The 23476-nt window shown below is 34.6% G+C and overlaps 1 protein-coding gene across 1 annotated transcript in view; it reads left to right on the forward strand.

The window, feature by feature from the left end:
* The first annotated feature begins 2136 nt into the window (after positions 1-2136).
* Positions 2137-23476, forward strand: part of LOC114359387 (beta-1,4-glucuronyltransferase 1) — a 69121-nt gene continuing 47781 nt past the window's right edge. Inside the window, exon 1 of the mRNA XM_028313776.1 lies at positions 2137-2372. The gene's annotated coding sequence lies outside the window, so the exon portion shown is untranslated. The remainder of the gene's footprint in view (positions 2373-23476) is intronic.

Genomic DNA, 23476 nt, shown 5'->3' on the forward strand with positions numbered 1-23476 from the left:
TCAATCGATGAATAGAAAGATACGATTTCAGTTCGAGATCTCAGTTGCTTTACTGGAGCTCAGCTTAGACTTCTTTTTCAGTCATCTCCTTTTCATATTAGAAGACTGCTAAAGTATAGGTACTTTGGTGAGGACATTGTAATTAACGATTGTATTGGGGAAAATCTTTAATTAATGTCTAGACAAAATTCTAGAACACGGGACAGTATGTGTAGTAGGAAAGTGAGAGCAGTTAAGATGCAGAGATGTATACAGCAAAGTAGAGTCAAAATTCACTTGTTTCCAGTGCATTAATACATTTAAAACATGGAAATACAATAACATCTACTGTAATTGCAGTCATTTAAAATTCAATGAGGTGAAAAAGCTAGGTCACAAACAGCCCACAAATTAGCTTCAATAAAGATTTTGGTGTCGAACTTTATAAAAAACTGAAATATTTTAGAAGTGGTTTCATTCTTCATGTGTTCTTAAAAAAATCTAACGTTCTTTCTGAGAACCATCATACGCCATATTTGGAATATATTCAGACCTCGAACAGCGCTCGCGTGATGCTACTTTTTTAAACATCTGCCTAATAAAAGTCTTAGAACAAACGAGAAACGATTAAAAAGAGTGCCATTAAAAATCCAATTAGTATTTAAAGATTTAATGAGCCTTAGGACGGAACATTTTACGGACGTTTAATTTTTACTGCTTTGCAGCAGGTGACTAAATGGCTGTACGTAGTAATACTATCCACTAATAATAAATGGTAAAATCTTAATTTCACCCATGGATGTGACTTTAAATATTTCAGGAATTATTATGTTTGGTAACAAAACAGCAGACTTCAAATAACCTGAGTGAAATAATATGATCCCCTCATTATGGGGGCACGTTAATTAAGGCATCTCTCTGATAGAGTCATGACAGAAGTCTTACAAAGTTCTGACCTTAGACTACATGATGAAAACTTACTTTCGAAAGTGCCACGTCAGATGTTGAATTTGTATTATTCTTCATCACACTTCACACAGTAGATTAACTTCAGAACGCTTTTTTGTCTGCTAAATTCTGGATTGTCTCTATCTACTTCCTTTTTAAATTAATTCTTAATAAAAAGTACGCATATGTCCTCACCTAAAGTTCAATCAATCTTTATCCAGAATTATTTCAGTACTTTACGCTAGAAAAGGTCAGACAGACAAATTGAAAGACGGAGTTAATTTCTCGTTTTTAATAGTAAATTGATGATGATACTCGTAGCTCTGTTTTGACACCTTATTTGGAGAACCAATAATCCAGCAAGTAGCTATGAAAGCCATGCTTATAATAGAAATCACTTAAGTACAGAAAATAATGTTTGCTATCAAAAGTGATTAAATAAAGTACTGCCATTTTGTTATGAAATTATGAATTATCAAGTTTCTATCGGCTTTCAACGTGACCCTTGTTGACTAAAGGAGATAGGTATCCGAATTTAAAATAATTTTATCGGTGTACTCCTAGAACTAGACTAGTTTCAAAGATCAAATTTTTATTGAGTCTGTCTTTCTTCGATAATTTGAATTTCACGCGGATGATGTCCCTGGTAAAACCTACTACTCGTACATTTACTAAATTAAAGTTCCACTACAAACCTCTTGAGTAAGTTGATAAAGAAGATGCGCAATATGTGTCCTAATCACAGCTTCCTAGAGCCAGACCAGGAAGCTCGATATTTCTGTAACCGCCTACATTGTTGCGAACCAATTGCACGTTTGGACCCGTGTGCTGCGTTCAATTTTATCCTCTTTTATGTTCTGTTTAAGGCATAAAAGAATTTATTGTTCAAACTAACGAGATAATCTAAGAATGACCAATGAACAAGCTACTTGAAAACTTTGTTAACTCTCACATATGATATACAGCAGATTGCGCTAGCTGATAAAAAAGTAGCGTCGTTATCAGGTAATGCAAACACGTGGTCATTTCTAATTGCAACTTTCAAACTCGTTATTTTCACTTCAATGTGTGATTCGCTGGCGATCCGCGTGGCCGGACCCTCAATAGATTCAATGAATACATCCAGACAGTGTTTGTTGCTAATCTTAGACGGGACAAAAAACGTTGGGTTGCGGCCCTTCTTTCACGGTCCCTCGTCGCTGGCGGCGCTTCCGAGCGAGCGCGGCTAGTTCGCCGCACGCCGCCATTCGGGGCGCCCGCGCTCACGCTACACGCGCGCACACATAAACTTGACTCCTCGCAACTTACATGCAAGTGCATTCGTAAACCACTCAAATTTCGTGAAATCACACAACAGTGCAACGTGTAAACGAAGTGCCTGCACCTTGGCCACGCAAATGCGGGTTCGGATCACTTGCAGCAGAAAAAATAAACATAACACTTCGGTTAGTTATTTGTATAATGTTATATTAAGTTGCTTTAGATTTCCTTGCAGTACGCATTGTTGACTTGATGCTGGATGGAGCTCAGGTTTGTAAATCTGTGACCGGTTATGCTAATAGCTTAATGACGTTTTTCGTACCATTTTTACCTTGCCGGTGTCTACCTAATTAATACTGGCGAAAGTGAAACCACTCCTTTAATGGCTTGTCCTTTTTTGTACAGCTTACTATTTAAAACCTGATAGGTCACCAAGGCGTTTTATGTTCATTGGATGAACAATATTTTTGCAATTCAAACATTTCTTTCATGAATGACGCTATTACTCCAAGATGTTTGTTTACTAAGAGCAAATTTGGTTCTATTTATGGATATCTAGTAAGCAATCTAAATTAAACCATTTCAGTTGAATTCATATCAGGTCAAAAAGAGCAAATAAAGATAAATGATGTAGAGTTACAAAAACATCGCTTTTTGTATACTCAAGACAATTAAAAATGTATAGGCAGTTGATAACCTCAACTGCTTGATTCAAATAAAACGACGGTTATCCTGATCCTTTTCAAACTTCAAAAGTTCTTTGAACCCAATGCAGTGTTCGCAGCGAAATTCCGGCACATTTGCATTTTATCAGGATCGCACGTGAGTGCAAGTTTTTACAATTCAGACGGCGTTCTAGATTGATTACACAAGTCTAGCAATCTGCCGCAGACATCTCAAGAAGCACCTCTAACGGGCGACCCAACACGTTTGCTCCACTAACTTTGCGAAATATTCCCAAGTCAGCAGATTTAATGGCGTAATTGCTTGGTGCACATAGATCCAATTATTTCCGTGAAAGACCGGCGATATTCATCGTAGATAGCAGTTTTAAATTTCATAGCTTTTTATCCTTTTTCTTGGCTTATTTACAGTTGATCCCTTTCTCTCTCCTCATTAAAGCATTAACGGCTCATTTGGTCAGTAAAGCGGAATGCATGTTCCAATCAGCAAAAAGTTGAGCTTCGTTTTCACCTAACCCATAACTCTGCGTTAAATTACTGTACTGACTCTTTCTCTTTTAAAGAGCTGCAAAAAGCTCAATTCCAATATAATTACTTCAGTGTAAATACGACAAGTTATTGCAATGGTCGTAAATGAGTATTACAATTACAATAATGGTCACCTCTTACTGCAGTGAATGGGACCATTTGCGAGTAATAAGCAGACACTGCTTTAAATAATGATAGTAAACAGACATTACCAGTTAGTAGAGTCGACACTCGACAGTATCCATGCAAAGTGTAGCAAAATATCAGGTTAGGTGGGTACGTCACGGTTGAATCACGCCCCTCTGTCGCTGTTCTGAATCAATAGACCGACACAAAGGTCCAGACCAGACGGACTTTAAACACGAGCTAAACTCTTATGAATTTGAATGAAGGGCGCCGAACCGTCCAACCGTTATGAAAATCTTTTCACAAATGCCTTTGAAAAAACTTGAATACCTATTGAGTTCAAATCATAAGAATAAAGACTCTAAATTAATAATTGTGTTGAGCTGATGCCACTAGTAGAATTTGAATTTCTAACTATTATTGATTCAATATTTAGCTCCATATGAGATCTCGCAAAGATAAACACCATCGAGACATTTTTGCCATTTGGCACATCTGTTAAACCCAAACGCATCCAATCTTGACGACTCTAACAATTACCCGTGTGGGCTGATAATCATATTGCTCTGGACAGCGAGCAGGACCAATTCACAGTCTTGACAGTTGTGACCAGTTGAACATGACCCTATGTACACCGAATTCAATAACAATTCCGAGGTAGAAAATTGGTTTGGAGGATCAATGTATACCGGTTCTCTCGCACCCCTACCGACTAGACGTCTAGATACGCTACTACGTATAAATATTTGTATACTAAACGATTATCAAACGTCAGTACACATATTCACCTTGCGTGACAGAGTCCGATTACAATACAAAAGCCTGTCGATATAAGAGGGTCAGTATTATTCGATAAATGGGAAAACTTTGAACAATTATTATAGTTATGATTTTATCTGCTATCAAACTATGTATAATGTTTCACAAGGGCTTCGAATACCAATAGGTTTATGACAAGGCATACCTTTACTAATATCACACGTATTCTACATCCTTCTACACGGTCGGTTTCCTTTTACGCAGACCATTAAATCCTATGAGGGCTTTAAATGACACGATTTATAAGCTATTGCTTACGTTCATTTAAATTATATTGGCATAATACACCACATCTCAAGTAGTAACTTTACATCTTTATATGTTTAGATGAAGAAATAAGGCAGGTATACTTCCACCTTGACAGCTGAATACCTAAGTAATAAAAATTATGCCCCGCAATAAACGCAGCGATTTATGAATGCACACAAAATCGAGTCGTGTGTTTGTCAGTTCTTTGATGAATAGGGGCAGGTAACAGAAGATTGTGATCTATTTATTTTATGACTTAATAAGTCATAATAAACCACCTTTTGGTTGAAATGAATCCTTCATTTGCTCCACTTTACTTTAGGGTTTTGCGAATCTGTTAAAATATTGAAATCATCACTTTGCAATATTTTTATGAGCATTATTGTAATATTTTTTATTAATACCTATAATGCAAGCATTATCTAAGCTCGTGTCGTGATATCACTGATTTTACACTTAAATACATATCACCTAAATCTTCAATGTCACCAGCACCATAATTTATCACCGATAACATCAACTTATATCTTACGATAACAAGATATAACTCTTTATAATTTGGCCTATTCTTATAAATAAGCGGAATTCATAAATAGCATTACGAATAATCTTATCTTACGAGTATATGCCGTATCAATGTATCAGTCGGAGTCCAATCGTATTTACTTTTCTCTTGAAGAATGGACATGATCCTCTGTACATAAACGTATTAGTATATGCTTGCCAGTTAGTATTAAATGTTGCCTGAAGTACGCAGTACAGTCAGCATCAAATATTTTATGACACCGAAAGTGGCCAAAACTTGACAAGTAACAAAGACGTGTTGCGACAAATGAAATCGAATCACTTATTCAGTAGGTAGGTACATACATAGGCCCTTTCTAGGGGAACATAATATTGACTGACTGGTGCTGAGAAGAAGTGGCAGAACGCTTTGGTTGGCTACTATGGATGTCACTAACTATTGGACGCTGACTGTGCCTGCTAGTATTTATTCTGTGCCTGGAGCCAGTTCGCAGTGTTTAGATAACTGCCACACTGCGTGTGCGCATTCCACGACACCAGCGAAATGGGGAATAAGTTATAACGTTTTTATTGCGTTTTTGCAGCTGAAACTACAAAGGTTTTATGGCCTACTTGAGAAATTATCTACTTAATGAATATGTTATGGAGAAAATTACAAATTGGACGACAGAAAATACAGTTTTTAATGTTTTAAACACGTTAAACAGATTGGGTTTTTAGATATTAACTACATAATGTATTTTAAACGATTTCGTTGCTTTTACTTTAAAACTTCGTTACGTTCGTTCATTATCGTTTTTTAAAACCTTTGTTATTAAAAAAAATAAATACACTAAATCAATTAATAGGTAGGTACTACGAATTCTTAATAAAATTGGTATTAATTTCCGCTGAAACAACTCAAATCGATGTATTATTTTTAATTGGAATTTTAATTCTAGTTCCGGAAGATATTTACTAACTAAATTATTAATTAATTAATATGAATAGGATCTATTTATTGTAGTACTAGTTAATCGATAGTCATTAAAATATCATTTAATTAAAACCTTCCCTCCGAAACACGGGATCATATTATTTCTTACATTTTCATACACTCAAGTTACATTCATAAAATAGAGGAACAAAATCATTAAAATGCTCGTAAAGAAGTGATGCAATAATCTGCTCTGCATTGAGCAGCGAACACATGTGCGAGACTTATTACTAAATTAATTAAAAAATAATTTTCTTGTATGCATTCGGTTCTGGAATTAGCTGTCTTTCCCACAATGCGGGCGCACTTGTGGCATTGTTTTTGCAGCTGTAAAATTAAGCTCTGGTTAAACAAATATTAACATTTGCATAAGAAGTTAAATAGACATCAACATTTTGCATAACAAAAGACCTAAATAGTTTCGTAACGAAATTCAGAAAGACAATATTTATACAACATTGCCTTTAACAAGTCTACTATGCTGCATTTCAATTTTAAGAACCTATTAATGACTGTTTACGTATAAATTAGGTACCACGTCGACTTGACGAAATGAGAAATTAATAATTAAATAATATGAATCATGCACGTGCTCGATATTGTTCTTCATTTTTAATTAGTTTAGTTATTATTACATTGTAATAAATAGTTAATTAATGATTGACAAATTCTTACTTATTATTTCATAAATTACTTCCTTTATAGATAAGAGCACAATAATTGAAAGCCCCAAAAATATTGCAAATATTTGAATACTAGCGGCCGCCCACGACTTCGTACGCGTGGATCTCGTTTTACCCCCCATTCATCTATCTTACGCGGTTCAGATTTTTTCATACAAATGTTTTTTCCCGCTAACTCCCGTTCACGTGGGAATTTTGCAATAACCTGTTGTAACTAAGCTTCAAGTTTACTAAGGCACCTGCATGCCAAATTTCAAGCGTCTAACTTCAGCGGTTTAGATTTTTCATACAAAAGGATTTTCCCGCCAATTCCCATTCCCGTGGGAATTCCTAAGTAGCCTATAACCTGCCCAGGAGTATGAAAAATAATTGTACCAAGTTTCGTTAAAATCCGTCCAGTAGTTTTTGTTTCTACATATAAGGAACATACAGACAGACAGACAGACAAAAATTTTACTGATTGCATTTTTGGCATCAGTATCGATCACTAATCACCCCCTGATAGTTATTTTGAAAATATATTTCATGTACAGAATTGACCTCTCTACAGATTTATTATAAGTATAGATATTTAATTTATTTAAGTATTATGTTCCTACCTATGTCACATGTGCTTGTTTAACAATTCATAGATTACCTACCTAATTGTGGTTTTATTGTAGTATCGTATTTCATTTTCGCGCTGTATCCTGTTTATTTGACCTCACAGTATAAAATAACCGTATGCAGTTAATGCATTTATCATTCTACAAAAGCCAATATATAAAATCAATTTTGTGCAACATTTATTTTTCCGCCATTTTTCACGCCATATTTTTCTCGTTAACGTTAACTCGCGTTAAATCCCGGTTCGATTTTGCTGACGCACAGGCACACCTCCGGCATAGCTCGCTAATTACTTTACCGACCACTTAAGCGGGGAAAAGGCGATGGGACAATGGCGTTAGACCGTGGGGTATTATCTCGGAAATAACTTCACGCCTCCAGCAGAGGACGCCATTTTGATTTTCGATGAAAGCTAATGAAGCAGGTTTTTTTTTACTTTCGATCAATACATTATTTGCCTGTATTATATTTACTATGGTTGATTAATTTATTTTTTAAATATTTGCCTAGGCAGACAAGTGATAAAATTTTGCAAGCGCCCATTTTTATCAGTTTCACAACTTCCGGCCGTGCGATTTTCAACTATATGACTCCGTGTGTTGCAACCGTCATTTATTTTTAACAAATGACAGCCGAATTTTTGGACGGCGACATTATGAAAATTGCGGTTGACGTTTATTTGCGGGTTTTTATTCGTTTTTCGTGGACGCACCTACACGGGCTGCGCAACGGTACACCGCGACGGGATGCCAAGTGGCATTCCGTAGGTTAGCTGCCTTTGGCGCCATCACGAATCGCCTTGCACCGGGTGACAGATTAAAAAAGCAATAACCGATTTTTAAAGCCAAGGAGTTTTTATGCTGCCAGTATGTAACGTGACAGAGCTGTTAACGACTTTTGTCGGGTCGCATGTTTAACGTCTCATTTTTTATTAAACTTTATTATTATGTGTATGACTGGACGCGACCCGCCCAGTTTATGCGATTTTTATGTTATTGTTATTGCACATAAATCTATACTATCTATACTAATATTATAAAGAGGAAAACTTTGTTTGTTTGTTTGGTTGTAATGAATAGGCTCAAAAACTAATGGACCGTTTTTAAAAATTCTTTTACCATTCGAAAGCTACATTATCCACGAGTAACATAGGCTACATTTTATTTTGGAAAAAAATAGGGTTCAGGGGTCCACGCGTGCGAAGCCGCGGGCGGAAAGCTAGTATTATATAAGTAAATACATTGTGTTTACTCAATTATGACGTGTGTCTACTATTCGCCAAAACATTAATTACTATGAATTAAAATTTATTCATTTTGCAAGATTGGAAATTAATCATATCAATACGACACAATAAACGGAACATACTAACTTTTAGGAGCAATTTTAGACTCTATTGGAAAAAAAAAGCTTAATACTGGCAATGCACTGACTAGACCTTTAGGCGTTTATTGCTAAAGTAACACGTTATTAGAATGGATATCTTTATGATACTGATATTGCGCTATTGTGGTGTTATCAATGGCATAGTTAGCCGCTTTTCATGTTCATTCGATTACGTAAATCCCCTTTAGAGTTAAAAGTGTTAGAACTCGCCTTTATTAAACTCACATAAAAATTTAGTTTCTGTCAGAGGCGTTACAAAATTGTTTTTTAAGCAATAAATACTCAGTCTTCAGATCTTCTGTTGACTCTACATTTCTTACATAAGTATGTACCATATTTTGATACTGCACATGATGGCAAATTAACTTTTTTAGACATCTCTGTTTCATACTCGTATAGTTTCGACTATTCCAATCCAAATTCTTACCCAAGGTAGAATTATCACAATATAAAAGCAAATTCAAATCCCCTACTCAAAATGCGGTAAATCCATACTAACATCAATTTTATGCCTCAACGAAACCACACTTGGTTCTTTTTTATACCTGGATGAGTCAGATTAGAAGGAAAACATCGTAGTTTATATGGCACGACTCACATATAATAATCGAGAACAAAAGACGCTTTTATAAGTTCTTCACTTTTTCCTGGTTTTGGCCTTATGTTGATACGAGATTGCTTATCATGGTAAGTATATAATTATTTTCCTCAGAATAGACATTAAACAGACCTATAAACATATCGCGTTCAGGAAACAACTCATTAATGACTGGCGAACTTAAAACAAGTAATGTTGAAAATCTATTGAAATAAAGGTAAATCTCTACAAAATTTTACTTTGAAATCTTGTCAATAAGGCTATGTTTTTTGTTGTTTATACTGTGTAGCTACTAAAGATACGTAGTCGACCTATGGCAATGTGCCTGAGCTTTAGGTGCGAGCTTCCATACTCTTATCTTGACAGTATTATTGCGACGAGACGGTTTATTTTTAAATGGGCGTTGAAATAATATATTTTCCCAGCTGTGATGCATCACTGCACCGCCGTATCTGGCATGAAGCCAGCTGGTATACACCAAAATCCTATATCGAAGTATTTACCTCTGTTTGTCACCCTCACTCATGCTAGCGTCCGGAGGTGAGCGAGAGAGACAGGAAAAGCAAATTTTAAATCGTTTAGCAGAGTTAGCTCCCCAGACGCAGAAATCCGCCGATTTTACTACGAACATTCGTCAGCGCGGAACGCGCACTAATCATTCACCGAAAGCTACGTGGTCTGAAAGTATTACCTTAAAATTGCAAATGAGACCGTTACCGTACAGTTACCTGACTAATACTATACAACACCATATTGTTGAAAAATCACACTTACTACTACTATAAAAGATGCCTAAGTGTGTAACTTTAAATGCTGTCTGTCCAAATTCAGTGGCGTGATTTTGAATACATTTTGCTGGTTTGCGCTTCGTTTCAATCAGAATGCATATCAGCATTTAATAACGGAAATAAGTACCTAACAATCAGCAAACTGACGTATTTAAATCGCATATTACATAACACAAAATTTGCACATGATGTTAGGTATATGTTTTACGATTGTCGTAATTTCTCATAGTGAGCAAAACAAAATGCAAGTGCAAATGCGTAATGTTTCCCAATTCGAATCGAGTGCCTTGCTCTCAAATACGTATTTACTTAAAACATTTATAATCTTCTGTGTATGTACCTTGTTGATACAGCTTCTTTTAATAATGTAAAACTGTAGTCATATTGAAATAAAATCGAAATCATCTCAAGTGAAATTTTAACTTCACTCTCATTATACTGCAGACAACGTGTTGACAGTACCCCCCGGACGTTTGACATTTTGACAACATAATATCTGCCCTTAATATTTCACAGGAGTCCATTAAAAGTAGTTCGTTTGATGGACTCCTGTGTAAAGTATTAATTATATTTAATACTTTTTCGATTTGGAATGAATGATGAACTTGTTTAACCGTATGCAAATATAGTTGTTAGTTCTTATCTAATTTGTCATGTTGTTATCAGACGCTGGCTTCCTCCCGCCATGATAAACCATGTTATGAAATTCATCTGAATATTATAATTATTGTACAAGGCTATATCGTGTTCACCATCCGGCAACTATTCAAATATGCCCCAGAATTATGTACTTAGCATGGCCACTGTAGAACCACTATAAGTGCTTGATAACGTGTCTTTGTGATAACGAAAATACCTACTTACTTAATCATTCCTTTCAGCGCATCATTTATTGGCCCTCATAGAAGAAAAACATATTTAACGCGATCTAGAATTTCAAATTGTCAACACAGAAAAATGTGTTTGAAATTCAAAAATCGAATTCCAAAAATTAACACGATGATTTTTGTTTTATTTTCCTTAGGGCTTCTTGAGGTTTGGACATTCAGCCAGTACACGTGTCAAGTAATTTCGTAACATTCTAAAATATGATGGTTTGAAAGTTGTATCTTTCATAAAAAAATACTTATAAAATCGGGGCTAATTATCATTTAATCTTCAAATAATAATGTACCTTTAACTTTTAGTCGACTCTAGCTTTTAAGTTAGTTATCCATGTCTTTTACCTGCTATGACTGACGATTAAAACCTCTGCTATTACTGTTATAAATCGATACAAAGAATTGAGATTTAAAGGTTTTAATTGTTTCAATTTCAAAGTGAATCATTGTCGTTAATTAACGAACATAATGTTAACCCTAAAGTTTTAAACTTTAAAGCGTTGGGAATTTCCGTTAAACACAAAAGAAAAAAGGCATGACTCATGCTTGGGTTAGAAGGATGTGTCAGTGACCTAACAGCTTTGAGCTTACATACGTCCCAAGCTCAAAATATTGACTAACACAAATACTAAGGCGCTAAAACGATAAAAGGTTGTGAAGATACCATTATTAGTGTAAATTTTAGTATTTTAGGCTAAAGAGCATGTAAGTTCATATTTTTCCTTTTGCGAATTAAGTAAAATTAAGTAAATTAAGCATATTCTTATAATATTATAAGGTCCACCGTTTTCCTGTTTTAAAATAATTTTCCCTCAAAAATGATAAATAAAGTTATAGTAGGTTCAGATCGATCTTTTCATGGGTTGTTCCTAAATTTATTTACTAAAAAATAAGTACTTTGACTGAACAGTAAAAACACGTAAGAATGCTCTTTTAGATAATGAACTTCCTGGTATTACCTTGATATTGGCAGTTTTTATTACTCTGATGTGATCCACACGACTTGGGTACGCATCGATTATTTTTCTTTTGCGTATCGACCTTGGACCATTGAGATGAGCCAGGAAACGGGTAATGCGTGATCTTATAATCAAATATTTGGATAATACGAATACGTAGTACGTACGTACCTGTCGGATAAAATAATTAGGTGTCGAAATCGTAGTTAATTTATTTGTTTAACAGTCGTGAATTTGTGATTCGTTGTTCCGGCCGTGCCAAATACACCAACTGTTTCTAAAATCCCGGTTTTTGTGGCATTGGTTCACCGAAAGATATTTTAATTATTGTAGTCTTGCTTAAAGGTCTTATTTAACCGTATTTTTCATATATTTCTTATACACCATCACAGATAAACTAAGTATTTATACTCGTAGCTATAGTAGACCATTGTGAATGGAAAGGAAAATGAGAGCGGTTTATAAATAGTCCATCTCTTGTATGGTCAGTTTATACAATTTATTCTCATAAAAAAAACTCTCACAATATGTAAAGCAGTCGTCAAAACAATGAGGCAGGTGCCAGCCTAAATTCTTCGAACTAATGTGCTGAATATTTGAAGATGGTTTAGGAAATAGCACAGACAGATAGATCAAGTTAAAGAATGTAGCACCTTATGTAGTTCTAATTAATGCTAAATAGGGATGATGACTGGGTAATGAAATCGAAATTCTATTTAGACCGTCAGACAGTTAATAAAAAAATTGTGGACACATTTTTTTAATTTTTTTCTTAATCGAATAATTACAGTTAGTTGAAATGTCGCGTAACGTCACTTTTGAGTAAAAAATCTACTCAAGCGTGACGTAACGCGCCATTTCTACTCGATGTAGCACTGTTATTATTTAATTATGAAAGAAAATAAAAAATACGAGTCTAATATTTTCTAATTATCTGTCTGACGGACAAATAATTGAAATTTTGTCATCTAGCCTTGTGGCGGACAGCCGCTCGGGCGAGCGGAAATAAGAAAAACCTTCGTTTTAAAATGAAGATGTATTCCAGCAAATATTGCCCACAACGGTTATCAAAAACCAAACTTCAGAAACTAAAAACAAAAGGTATCAGAAATAGTAAAAAAGTATAAAAAACATAGACAATATAAAAATGAGGTTGGTCCACCAATCGGTTCCCAACAAGCCTATTGCAACAAAAATGTAAATAATCTTATGTACCTAGTTTGACGTGCGACTTTCCTAATGAATTTGTTAAAGAAATAATACATAATCTAATGTGCGTTACGAAAACGACTGATCTATCGAACGGTGGAATATTAATCGTCTAATAAAATATTTTATGAAATGTTTAAAATTGCAGTGTATTTTATATAACGTGCATAAAAAGTTATGCAAATAGCGAATTTTATAGGTTACTGTGAGAAAGGTGCTAATACCACATCGTTTAAGGCCGTTACGTAATAAACTTAATCCCATTTAATGATTGCAGTTTTAGCTCAGTTAAAGGAGGTTAATTTATTTAAATACTTTATTTTAAACTTATATTAAACCGTAATAAGCATATCAAATGAGTGTATTGGGGACACATAGGAAGTCTTTTTCCCGCTAGCTTAGCAAACGATCCCGCCCGATACGTGTTCACAAATAAAAATACTAAATTAGTTATAAGTTATACTTAATTGACGCTAAATAAATATGAAATTGTGATTTTTTTTTATTAAAGATTGGCATGTTCTATTGTAATGCTAATTATTTAAAAACTCATAAAATCATTTTGTGTTTACGTTGAAAATCTGAAAACACTAGAGTAAAAACAACCTTGGATATTTTTAGTCCCTAAGCTAAGCTTCTACCGACGACGGCACATTAAGCTTAACACTGTTGTATCTTATTACATTGCAATAATACAATGTAGGTATATATTTTGATGTGCCGGCAACTGTAACTCTGGAAAACATATTCATGCTAATTATTGTGTTTATTTGTTTCAGGTAATTAACCACAGTCAATTCCATAACTGATTCAATGCCGTAGTGCCGTAGCTAAATATGTATGTTATTATAAACAATCGAACATATAAATTCCAATACAAATAAAGAAGATTAGAAGAAATCCATAACGTAAGTAAGTATAGGACAAACTTACGGTGTTATATTAATGCTTTCTTTCATTAACACGTCATTAACATAAAGAAAAAGAGAAACGTGTTTTGTATGGTATAAGCTTTTGTCATCGCAATATTATTTTTAAACATCGCGAAGTAAATTATTATGACAGGTGATCTGTTTAAGTAATCCCCTTACTAATAAAAATTAAACGCCCGTTGAACAGTGTTTTAAAACGACTTCAGTATAAAAATGACATTTTAAAAAAGTGTTCTTTATTTGTGTAACTTTTTTAAAGGGGTTAAAATGTTACTTCAATCACAGAATAATAGTTAATAACTTTAACTTGTTTAACTTAACTTTAACTTTATTACTCGAGAAGTATGGGAACATAATATTTACATGAAATGTTATCTAATTTTACAGTAACATAAGTATGAGTATGTTAAAATTTAAGTAGGTATGTTAAGTAGGTATCGTTATGGAAAAAGGACAGGATCCTTTTAGGATTTTTAAAAAGCGTATAAAGATAACAGTGGATTGTGTTAACGAGAACCAACTTAATGGACTTAAAACCGGATGCTTTTAAATAAATGTAAAGGAAATCTGATAGCATTGTGGGCTCATGTGTTCTGAAGACTGGACAGTTACACTACTTAATTTCATTCTGGTTTACACTCGTGAAAACTTGCAGAGATTATACATAAAAAAGAAAAATAAGTACTGCGATAAAAACTGATTACCATAAAGTTGTATTGTTATTGTTCTATAGAGCTTATTAAAAAATTGGGAACACCTTGCAATGTTACCCTGTATAAGATTTTATACCAATAATCTTCATGCCTCAAACTGATAGGAATCATGTAAATAGAGCGACGTGGAATTAATTACTTTTGTTGGCAGAAGCACCTTGAAATGATTAGAAAACAAAAGAGCTTTGATGCAGTTAAACGAAACTTTAGTTTGCGAATTGCAGATGTTTTGCTGCAGTGCTTAGACTCTAGGTATAAAGTCAAATTGGTATCATTATAATTAGCTTAAATTATTTTAGATCTTAGCGTAAAATCTTAGTATGAATCGATCTTCGTAATTCGTTTCAAAAAACCGGTTTCAGTCAAATACATATTTATTACATAAATGTTATAAGATTCATGTTATTTTGCAATTACCTAGGTACTCACTAGATTGCTGTACACTCCTAATTACCGATAACCACGAGAAAAAACAATGAATTTGCTGCACTAGTTACTGAACGCTACATAACATACCTACATAGCTTATGGTTTAATAAATATCCGGTTGTATAATTTTTTATACAATTTTTTCATTCAGTCATTCATTTGATCTCCACTGCAGTAGCACAACCCTCTCTAATACCAGAGGCAAATGGAGGATTTCGTCATATACTTCCCTCACTGGCTAGACGGCTTGGAGAGGCGAAAATACTCTAAAATTTTTCACATAACTCAGTATTGAGCTTTAAAAGCTCAAGATCCAACTGTAAGCCCTCGTAAAATGAGTACAGTCGAGGTTAAAAGAACACTTGGGATATTGCCAGGAGTTGTTTACAAAACACGTACCCACCCACCGTTCGATGACCAGCATCGGACAGCGTCTTGAATGATAAGTGAATGTAGTCTACACTCACGTCTGCTTTATGCAATTTATTAAGCTATTTTTAGGGGATTTACTTTAAACGAGTTCGATATTGTATAGTTTCATCTCTCACTCATCATATGCGGAGCGATAGAGACGAAATAAGATTCGTTTAGCGAAGAGATTTTGTTTGAGACTGCTGTCTAGACGTTCGGATTCGACAGAAACGATTTTCCGCAGCTGTGAGCACACTAGATAGAGTTTTAAAACTATCTTATAAGAGTAAACAAATAAATCGAGTAGCTCTACGTGTGTGTAAATAACGCTGTTAAATCAGTTTTGTAAGATTATTAAGTTATCATTTATAAGCTTCTAATAGAAAAGGATGAGCTGATAAAGTGTGATTTGTTACAACAGTCACTCTGTCTGAGTAAACTGAAAGATCAGTGAAATGTCGGTAACAGGTGTTCGTATTTTGCTTGCTTGCCAGCAACAAAAGTATCAAAAGGTATTTAAAATATCAATTGAAGATCGTGATTGAGCTACTGGAGAGCTTTTATAAAGCTTTCGATTCCGAAAAGAAGCTAATATCCAAAACATCATTTTTTACAAAATGATAATAGTTCCATACTAAGGCTGGGTTGCACCACCTAACTTTGACCGTAACTATAACGATAACCGGTGCTTTTTATATGGAGCTTGACAGATTATTGACGTTTGTCAAAGTTAAAGTAAAATGGTGCAACTCAGCCTAAGAATGAACTAACATTAACCGTCAGAAGTTATTCTCACTTTGGTTGTTTGGATTACTCTCACCAATTCTAAAATACCTTTGACGAAACAAATTCCGAACGTGCGCCCGCGCACATTGTAACGCTCACTGGTAGGTACTTGCCTACTCGATCAAAATAGCTCGGAGTTAGTTTCTGGGGCAATAAATCATATTATTACGTTACTTTATTGTCTGGGCTGCATCTGGCAAAGAGCTATAACGCGTTCGAAGTATGTAGTGTGTACCTATGCAACGATATATTCTTTGATATATTTACCACAGTTTACGTACTACTTTATTACTACATCTACCATTTAAAATTACATTTATTTTAGATTTGTTTCTAAATATTAGCCTACCTTAGCATAAACTAAAATTAATTTATATAGAAAATTATATCCAAAATGCAGGTTCTTATCACACGTTATCAGGCAGAGTTTATTGATTATTTAATTTTATCAACGACAGACTTGACAATAAAATGATGACATTGAGACGACGACAACTTATTTTGTCTGATGACGCATTGATTTTATTATACTAGGTATTAAGTATTTTTATGATAAAACGTCCGATAAAGTACTAATCTACTTGCTATACTAAAATTACATTCCTATGCGATTAATAAGTGTTATTTCTTTGCTCATTTAATGCCATATTTTAAATTTACTACAGTAAAATAAAAAAATATTAATAGAGTTTTAGGCTAACGTTGTGTAAGTTTGTTGTCGACACGACAAGAAGAATAAGAATTATTAATAACTCAACCACCACGAACGGTTAACGGGATTATGTAATAATTTCATAATTAGTGCAAAAAACAATTACTAATATTCTTAAAAAATCACTTCATAGTATTTGCGTGTATTTTATAAGTACCATTGTTAATACATGATATTGTTTCGTGTTAATTATTGAGTGCGATAAAACTTTGACGATCTAAATATCATTAGCACTCTACGATAACACCATAACATACATATTATTTACCTGTATGTGTCGACCATTATACATAATATATTTTATATCACATTGTTTTTATATCTATCTATGGTATATTTACAATGTATTAGATAAGCTAACTTAAACAGAATGTGGTTTTTGGTTAAAATTTACAACGCTTTTTTTACTAATTACTTACTTGAATAATAATGAAAAAACTAATCCTAATGAAGAGTACTGTACCGGTACTGCGCATGCGGGTCTTTAAAGAAACTTTTAACTGTTACTTAATATTAAGTGGTGGAAATATACAGGTTTCAAGCTGGTTACATTATCATATCAGACAGAGTGCCCAAGCATTTATAAACTGTCCTTGGATACATTTACGTGGACTCCAATCGCGGCCGTTCTTTCAATTAGTGGAATTGCTACGTACACTGATCGTGACCCAATTGTTTGTATATTTCAATTTCAACTTAAGTGCTAAATTGATCAAGACATTGACGTTACACTGACATGATTTCATATGCATTTAATGCAACGATATTTTACATTGTAAGTCTGCTTTTAAAATGCTATGAGCTATACAGGGTGTTAGGTAAATGGGTATATGAGCCGACACTAGCCCATGTTAACATGGGCATATAAATGGTATGGTGAAGTCAGAAAATTGATATCTTCATTTTAATTATTTTAATTTTCATACAAATCGGATTTTATAAAATTTGTTTTGTATGAAAATTAAAAAAAATAAAATGATGATTTCGAATTTCNTATGGTGAAGTCAGAAAATTGATATCTTCATTTTAATTATTTTAATTTTCATACAAATCGGATTTTATAAAATTTGTTTTGTATGAAAATTAAAAAAAATAAAATGATGATTTCGAATTTCTGACTTCACCATACCATTTATATGCCCATGTTAACATGGGCTAGTGTCGGCTCATATACCCATTTACCTAACACCCTGTATAAGAGCTGGTCTAGATGAAACGTTTTTACTCGCGCGTTTCAAATCGCGTGATCGTTAGGTTACATAGAGCTTCATACGTTCTGTCCATAATATGCAGTCGCGCGTTTTGCCTATGAAAACGTCATCTGGACCAGCTCTAGCTGAAAGTTACGTCTAGTTTACAATATGGCCAATAAAGGCCTTGAATTTTATCCTAATGAAAATGTCAAGATGCACAGAGATAAAGTTTGTGGCCCTTAACTTCTCCTAACCGCACCACGAGCCATCCTGTCATTTAATTTGCGAAACTGCGTACAATTTATAAAACTATTTGCAACAAATTGTCGCCACACCGCAACCACTGGGCGCGAGCATTGCAGTTGCTATCGCTCACGTTTACAGGAATAGTGCCGACTCTACACTCTCGGGAACGCTTTAGCTGTTGTATTTCTTATTGCTTGGGTCGAGTCTAGTTCCGTAGTATACTACCATAGCTACCATACCTTCTCTCGTAGCTGATGTAGACGCATGTGTACCCACCTATGTATTACACATTTTCACCATCTATCTCCATACTAGAAAAACCAGAAGTGAGTGACTTTTGCTTACCTGTGTCCATCAATGGCAGTTGTGGCGATTACAGATTTCAGCCCAAAACCTACGATATCAACCTGAAAAACGATTGATCTTAATAGTCAATATTAGTAAACAGCTTTTATTACGTCATCTGTATAAAATTTTGGCTGTTGCTTTCCAAATAATGTAAAAAATAGCCTAAATAGAGAGCCCGAGTACACACAGTAAAGTTATCGCTCACACTAACTCTCGGTAAAGTGTGCACCCTGCATAAGGGTGTGTTAAAGACGTCAGGCAGTAGCTTAACGCACGCAGCGACCTGGCACATTAACATAGACATGCTATCAAAGTTTCGCAGCAGACCGCATTTGCGTTTTTACTGGAAAGCCCACAATGAATATTACATTCAATGGTGATTCCGCCTTTAGTATGTATGTATCTGTCGTACCTATTACACATTCTCCATTACCTACCACAGCCTTTATGCTTTGAAAGAAATAATTTTCTTGTAGCAATTTTCATATGAAAGCTCAACTACGTAAATTTATCGGTTTTGCCTATAATTATAAAGAAAATACAAGTTTGGATTCTTGCAAGCGACCAAACCAGATGTTGGGTGGCCACGGAACCTACAATCGGAATCATTTCTTCACTTAATTGAAGAGAAGATCCAGTAATGCAGGCACTTTCATTAGTTCTAGTTGATTTGCAATTTATATTTCATACATCATGCATAAAACAGACGTAGTTAAAAATATCTGGATTAAAAATTAACTTTCCAACTCACGTTTGAGTAAATGTATAAAATCTCATCAATAAATTAAAGTAATATAAAAATAGTTAAAGAACAAAAATGCCTAGCTCATCAATTTTTAGTATCATCTCGTTGACAAAAAATAAATCATAAATTGCTCGTACGTTTAACAGCTGTTATTAACATGAGTGTCGTTCATTAATCAAGGTTGCGAACGTTTATTTAATGTTACAATTGTCTAAATGAATCGACTATCACAAATCCCTCAAACTGTTACGGGCGCGTGCCAGCTGCGAAGGTCGGTTGTAATACTTGTAATTTGTTGCCCACGCGCATTCAATTGCGGCATTATCCCGCTAGGTGTCATTTCATTACGTGCGCGCGCCTTCGAGGCTGCGACTTAGGTACCTAATTTAATGGTAAATTGATGTCTCACAGTAATGGACTCTCCCAAACAGTACACCGTCAGAGGTGATGCAAAGTTTTTAGTGTGTGATTCTAGTTAATTAGTTAGAAACTACAGTTACTTAAGTTCAGTAGATACGGCCGTTAAGCGTTTTATCGTAATTTTATGTACTGTCATACACGTGTTTTATTTACGATCCTATTACTAAAGGTACTAAGTAATTTTAATTAACCAGATAGCTTAATTCACCACACAATAAAATTAGTAAAAATCACTTCCTAGTTTCTACGTTCAGTAAAAAAGGAACAGCCAAAGTTCATCAAATGTGCCAAGCAATTAGAAGCATGGAATGAAAATAAATGAGTCCGACCAAACGTCAGCTGTCCAAATGGATACGATGTGCAGTCACTTTGCATTCCACCTGCGAGATAGGCTCGAACATAAAGGGAACAATGTTAACAAGACACAGCATAACAAAATAAACAGTGGGATAGAAGTATCTAATTAAGAAGAGACTAAAAGACAGCTCAAATCACGAGCATGCAGAATCCAAACACCTATGTATAAAACTGGATACGTTGTAGACATCTGACGGCAATAGTCATTTAGAGAAAGCAGGGCGAGTGAAGCAATCTCCAACTACTTATGGTTCTCGAATATCAAATTCAAAGTTCCTTTTAATATTCAATCTGAACCAAATAGTAACAACAGGGTTTGACAGAATGTCAAGTTGTAGAATGGAAATCGTAGCAATCGATTGTAAACTGATCTTGGCAAACTACACGTCAAAGTGATTATACGCTGTAATAAAGTATTGTTCTAATGGATTCTACAATGCATTCGGGCCTTCTCTTCCTTCCTATTTTGTAAACCATGTCTGGACGTGGTCCAACCTTGCTCCTTGGCCACCGTGAGTCACAGTCGAAGGTCGACGTCCTCGATCGTCACCGCGGCAAATCGGCATTTCTTTAAACTTCCCAGAACCTCTGCGGTTACAAAAACATAACCAACATCACGATTTCCATCGAATTTACAGCGAGGCTGTCTTATTTCGTCTAATTAATGGAAACCATGTAATTTGGTCAGGGTTGGCAGCGCATGAACCGCATCCACTTGAATTCGTTCATCCAAGAAGGCGAAGATTTTTTGCGGAAGCTTTAACGTTTTTGTGATATAATTTTGGACGCGGAAGAACACAGGATTGCGATGTAATTCTTTGTTCTTGGGGAACGCTACTTATTCTAACTAAATTTAGTTGTAACGGCTTCTTTATCCGAAGTCTAGTGATCAAAACTCTATATTCTTACAAAAAGCTTATCTTGTTCCAATTTATTATGAACTTTTATATCTCTAAGATGAGAAGGGAATTTCTCCATAAAATTTCGTCCCTTATTGACAAAAACGTTATGTATTGAGCAACTATATTTCACGCAGGCGAAACTGTAGGCAAAAAACCGTAGCTTGAAATTGTTTAAAAATAGTTTACGGTGTAAGACGCGTCTATAACGTTACAATTGCAAAATAGTTAATCTTAATTAGATCCTACAAGCAATGTTGCTTTTTAATTCAGCGTTTACGAACCAATACCATGTTTAGGCTCATAAAGTTTGAACAATGTTGCGTCTATGGTGATTAGATCCTATCTGATGTCGGGTCGTTATCATAGTCATCAACTTCTTTTAAAGGTAGACCTTGAATAACTGTTAACTTCACCTTTACTGATTTCATCAGTACTTTAAAAACAGTAAGCAATTAGCGCATTCAGTAATTCACTTTTTGTTTCCCTGACGTTTTCGACTTGGTGGCATCGACCTCTAAATTGTCACTTTAATTGTTAAGTACGAGTACATTAAAAAATGATTTAAGATATTATTAAGGCTTTATAAGTACATCTGGTAGAAACGACCTTTTTAAAGATCAGTTAGTGAACTTATTAAGTAAGTATTTTCAAATTTTATTAAAATATTCCAGAGAAACCACATTCTATGAGAACTACATAGTCATCACTTTCTATTATCGTCACTGGTCCAGATTAGGCGCCTAATTACATGTTACAGTTTGGTTGCCGTTATGTTACACTCATATGTAGCATTTACGCAATGTAAACAAAAACACTGCCCGTATTCACAAACGATGCTTACTTAAGTGAGCAGTACTACAGCAAATCGAACCCACAGCGTTGAATAGAGCTCTATGATTGGTTCGTGTGTCACCCTGTGCGTCCACGCGCACTGTGAGACCTCATAGTAATGTTTCTGAATACGGGTGTTAATGATAGATATCACAAAAAGAATGAGCACAAACCATAATGAAACCGGAAATAGTGGTGCAACCAATACTTAAGTGATGGATGGATCACGATCCGTGATTGATTTAGGAATTCACCGACCTTTTTTATAAAAATAAGGTGACGACAGCAGTTCGGGTCTATGACCTTATTTGGATGGAAAGTAGAGCTTCTTAACGGGTTTTTAATGTATTTATTTATTTATAAAAATTGAGCAAAAATGAACACAGAGAATAACGAACAAGCTTGCTCTATAATGGTCCCCACACATTTAAACTACTATATTATTATGTATGTATAAGATATATTATAATGTAAAACAAGACTATCCCATTAAAAATCTTAATATTCAGGCAGAATTTTTTCTCAAGAGCATCAATGAAAATCAACTAACGTTATTGTACTTATTCAATCCAATAAGTTATATAATTATGTCGGAAAAGCTTGTAGCACACTTGAATTTCAATTTTCAGTATTTCAACTTGAATTATGAAGTGAAATAATGAATGGCCATGATCCTAACATGTTGAGGTGAACTCTCCTCAATTAAACGTTCCAATATTTTCGTTTGGATTATGAAGTGAAATAATGAATGGCCATGATATCTTGTTGAGGTGAACTCTCCTCAATTCAACGTTCCAATATTTTGGCGTGGATTATGAAGTGAAATAATGAATGGCCATGATAACTTGTTGAGGTGAACTCTCCTCAATTAAACGTACGTAATAAGACAATAGTATTTACATTCTCGGATTTCTTACACAATGGACTATAACGCTCATTTGCCTACCATCTTTGCGCCCGTGACTGTGTCGTTACTGATATTGCCTCTTTAAATTGAGTAAGAACACTTAGGCCGTATAAGGAGCTTATTACCTTGCTGCTTTAGTTAAGTTATTACATTTAAATTGTATTAAACTATACTTTCATATTAACGTTCATTAACGGTCCTTCTCTCGTTTTTGGCCTCTTTATACTTAAGAGGAATGGAACTTGGAATCTAGGTAATATTTTTCCTTTATAAACTACCTAGTGATTTACTTTACTGTTAGGTTATTAACATTTTCCGGAATTCAACTAAGATTGACTCAG

This window comes from Ostrinia furnacalis, unplaced genomic scaffold (genome assembly GCF_004193835.3).
Source record: "Ostrinia furnacalis isolate ACB-3 unplaced genomic scaffold, ASM419383v2 OfSCF0319, whole genome shotgun sequence".
Taxonomy (NCBI): domain Eukaryota; kingdom Metazoa; phylum Arthropoda; class Insecta; order Lepidoptera; family Crambidae; genus Ostrinia; species Ostrinia furnacalis.